The sequence below is a fragment of the Varanus komodoensis genome, unplaced genomic scaffold (assembly GCF_004798865.1).
Source record: "Varanus komodoensis strain SLA01 unplaced genomic scaffold, ASM479886v1 scaffold3, whole genome shotgun sequence".
Classification (NCBI taxonomy): Eukaryota; Metazoa; Chordata; class Lepidosauria; order Squamata; family Varanidae; genus Varanus; species Varanus komodoensis.
In genome coordinates, this window is record NW_025335761.1 from 60,164,242 (window position 1) to 60,168,981 (window position 4,740).

A 4,740-nucleotide genomic window follows, 5' to 3' on the forward strand; every position below is an offset into this window, starting at 1 on the left:
CCTCCCTCTTTCTTTCTTTCTTTCTTTCTTTCTTTCTTTCTTTCTTTCTTTCTTTCTGAGGCTTATGAATGGGCAAGGTGGGGAAAGGGATCATTTGCAACTTGAAATTATGCAACCCAGAAACCTTTGCTCTGTCATGTATGTAAATATTGTTTTAATTGCTCTAAAGGGAAATCCTGCTTTTATTAGTATGATGATGAATTCTATTTATAGTTATTGGTGTTTATCATTTCTAGACTTATTGAACAGTCCAGTTTTTCTGACTGCTTTATTTAATGTTCATATTTTGAACAGGAAGTTATTACTGAGAGTTTTTAAACCTCCTGATAGGACTTCATCAATGGTTTTTTTGACTGATAGAGACAAAAGGTTAATTATGCTGATGCTAGAATGCAATTTGGAGATTCTGGGACCTTTTCCCACACCCCCAGTGGATTTGTGCTTTCTGCTATACTTTTAGGTAACGTAACAGATTTATGTATTTTTTTTAATAAAATCCCATGTGCCTTTCTTCCTAGTGGCCTTATCCCATGAACTGTGCCCCATGGAAATCAAACCTTGGGCCTGATTCCTGCTTACCTTACTTATACAAGCAGTCCCATTGAAACCAGTGTGACTGGTCTGATAAATAAGGAAAGTGTGTTATTGGTCACTTAGATTAGCCTGCCCACCAGCACAAAAGTGGGAGAATAAACCCTTGGACACAGAATACTTTTAGTAGACAGATTTGTATAGAAGTGTGACACCCCCATCCCATCAGAGGACATGTTGATTTGTAATGTTTTGGCAAACAAACTGTGCTAGAACAGAAGCATCTTCTAGCTGGTGGGCCGGATCCTGGGGTCCCAGTCTGCCCTTGCCAGGTGCCCCAGATGTCCATCACCTCATCCTTGGCTCCATCCCCTCTTTAGTGGCTTCCCAGCTCTGCACAGTCCCCACGCCCCATTCCTAAACTTTGAAATGCCTCTCCTAAGGCCCCATTATTGGCCGTGAGAGCTTTGAGCTACAAGACACTGGTGTTTTGGTTCTGCCCCTTTTTCTTTGGCCATTCTGCGATCCTGGAGAGATCCTCTGAAATGGAGTTTGGACCTCAGGCTGAGAGAGACGCTGCACCTTGTGCAGATAAAACCTGTCTCAGTGCAGTGTGACTTTTCCCTCCCAGTTTCAATTCAGAACATCTAATTAGAATCCTCTGCCCTCCCTTTGATTTCAAGCAGTCAGATTAGCTGCAGGATGTGCTGGCATATTTTCTTGACACACTGAAGTAAGCAGAGCCATTTTCTAGGGATCCTTGTCAACTGGGTTGTGAAGCTTTAATTGTGGGAGAAGGAAGAGGGGAGAGAAGGAAAAAAGGTTTGCATCAGGGATGAAGGCCCTCAAGCCCAAATCATGCCTGCCTGCAGGCCATCAACGGCTGCATGCCCTAGCTGCCAGCCACCGATCATTTGATGAAGTAGCTCTCTAGGGTTTAGTTACCGGCCGTAAGAACTTTAAATTAGCACCTGCTGGTGCAGCCCTTTTGCCTTCAGCCCCATGCACCATGAATGTGCCCCTAGGATCTTCTCTAGGGTGGAATTGGGCTGAAAGAAGTCCATCTCCCTCTCCTTCATAAAGCTGGTCTTCCAGTGCTCTGATAACAGCAAGAGCCAGTGCGTTGTGGTTACGTGTCGTCAAGTCGCCTCTGACCCATAACGTCCCTGTGAAGGAAAGCTCACCAAAATGTCCCTGACAGCCCTGTTCAACGCTTGTGAACTCGGGAGCTGTGGTTCGCTTGATGGAATCCATCCATCTCATAGTTGGCCTTCCTTTTCTTCTTTTGCCTGTGCTAGCAGGATGGTCGTCTTGCCTTCTCATGATGTGCCCGAAGTAGAAGAGCCTCAGTTTTGACATTTTTTTTGCTTCTGTGGACAGTCCTGCTCTGATTGGATCTATGGCCCACTTGTGTATCTTTCTGTCGGACCTGCGCAGTCACAAAGCTCTCCTCCAGCACATGTTTGGAAAGCCTCAATGTGCTTCCTGCCAGCTTTCACACCCACACATGGTGACCAGGGATACAATCATGTGTATATCTTGGCCTTGGTCTCCATTGAAATGTCCTTACACTTCTGGGCCCTTCGTTGTGGAACTAGGCTAGACTTTCCTCTTCCTCCTTCCTGATACTTGGCAAATAAAAGTGAACTATGTACGTGTGAGGAAAAGAACCTGGTGAGAACTAGGGGACTAGAGGTGCATGGAATAGCAAAGGAAAAGCTAAGGCAAGAATCTTATGCTGGGAGCTAAATTACAGGTATTCTGCACTGGCAGTGGGCTAAAGGGAATGGGAGGTGAGCAGACTGCTGCTTAAGCAACAAGGGCATTCTTCTCTCTGCTCCCACTGCTGCCCTCCATCTGCTGCAGGGGGTCCCCAGTACTCCAGGGCCGATTTGGAGGGCTGCAGAAGATGGGGCTTGTGACAGATTTTAGTTTCCTGGGCTCCAGGATCACCACAGACAGGGACTGCAGCCAAGAAATTAAAAGACGCTTGCTCCTGGGGAGGAAAGCTATGGCAAATCTAGACAGTGTACTAAAAAGCAGAGACATCGCCCTGCCAACAAAAGTGCGTTTAGTCAAGGCTATGATTTTCCCAGTTGCAATGTATGGCTGTGAAAGCTGGACCATAAGGAAGGCTGAGCGCTGAAGGATTGAGGCCTTTGAATTGTGGTGCTGGAGGAGACTCCTGCGAGTCTCTTGGACTGCAAGGCGATCAAACCGGTCAGTCCTAGAGGAGGTCAACCCGGACTGCTCTTTAGAAGGCCAGATACTGAAGATGAAGCTCAAATGCTTTGGCCACCTAATGAGAAGGAAGGACTCCCTGGAGAAGAGCCTAATGCTGGGAATGATTGAGGGCAAAAGAAGAAGGGGACGGCAGAGGATGAGGTGGCTGGATGGAGTCACTGGGGCAGTGGGCATGAGCTTAGGTGGATTCCAGGGGATGGTAGAGGACAGGAAGGCCTGGAGGAATGTTGTCCATGAGGTCGCGATGGGTCAGACATGACTTCGCAACTAACCACAACAACAACAACAACAACAAAAGATAGGGAATTCGGATCTCCATCCAGTGTCCCCTGCTGCTTGCAGAAGGATGTCTTTGGATCCAGCCCCTCCCTTGAAATTCTGGATTAGGCTCACTGCGATTTGTGTAGAGTTGTAGATCAGGACTGTGCCTTGTTGGATGTCTTATCGAAATGTGCTCAGGGTGGTTCTGAGCACCTTGAAATCCTTTTGTCTATAGATACAGTTGGAGTGCCGCTCACAAGCATTGTCCTGGTTTCTGTTGGGATAAGAATTGCCTTCTTGCTTTTGCAAGTATGCCTGACACACGGCAGGGGGCGGAGAGCCAGGGACCCCGCTCTTCTCCGGAGCTTTCAAAGAGACAGAAAATACCTGCAGGAGAGGAGGCCAAAAAGGAGTGGGTCTAGCTTCTCACATCCCCCTTAAAATAAATGTACAGCATTGTTAAGCTGCTTTTCTCCAGATGTCTTGAACTGCAACTCCTGTTTGAAACTACCGTGGCCAGTTTGGAAGAGGCTTGGTGTGCACTTAAAGAAACTGAGGATGTTCCAGACACACCACACTGCAGTATTAACAGCTGATAACTTGTTTAAAGGTTTCTAGAAGATGGCCTGACTTTCATTGCTCAAGTGGCTGTCTGAGCACCTGTCCTAGACCTGCCTTCCCCAGCCTTGCACCCTCCAGAAGGACTTCAGCTTCCATCAGCCTTAGCCAGCACAGCCCAAGGCCAGGAATGTAGCTGCTGGAGAAAAGAACCCCAGAATTCCTGTCTCTATAGGAAGGGAGCTGCCTCTGCATAGTTTTAATCATCTGCTACATGCCTTTGATGTTAAAGGGAAGCTCTAAACCAGGCTATCCCAATCTGGTGTCTGCCAATAGTGTTGGAGGTGGCAAAATACTCTGCCAGCCAGTCCTAAAAGGGAAGGGCACATTTTTTTCATAATCCTATGTCAGAACTCTTTTCAAGACCCAAAATACTCCTTGCTCTTATCCGCTCTGATGGAGTGTTCAAGTCAGCTTAAGGCCTTTAAATTACACAGGGGGGGGGGGGGGGGTTTAACCTCCCCCTCCCTTTTTTAAGGGCATGCTCTGAATTATGAATGCCCAGTCACGCAGGACAGGAAACGCTTGCGTTTTGGACTCTGGTGCACAATGTAAAGTGAGAGCTTGTCTTATTCTTAGTGATTTGTCTGCCACCTTCCTGCCATCTTTCCTCAACCAGAGGCAGACTTGGCACGGGCCTTAGGATGCAGTCTCCATCCCAGGATCCTAGATGTGGAAATGCCTGTGGCGAAGAACTGGGTCCCACGACCATGTGCGTCCCTTGATTTGCCTGTTTCTGATGAATGTGCATTTAGACCTGGTTCAGGCACGAATTGCACTGCCACTGGCAGAAGTATCAAGGTGACTTGCATGTGTGAATACCAGTGGCCAGAAATAACACTTTGGGCAGAACTGTCATATTCCTTCAAACAGGACTTTTCAGTTCGCACCTAAACTGGCAAGCATCAAAGCCTGGCTCGAGCGTGCATGCACCCTCTTTGAGTTTTCTGCAGTTAATTACGTGATCATCCAAACTGGTTCCATTTGGAAAGCACTGGGCCTTGAGGCTTTGATGTGTGGTGGTGAGCCGTATCCCCTTGGTGGAGCAGACCAGCCTCCCATAGAGGTGGCAAAATACTCTGCCTG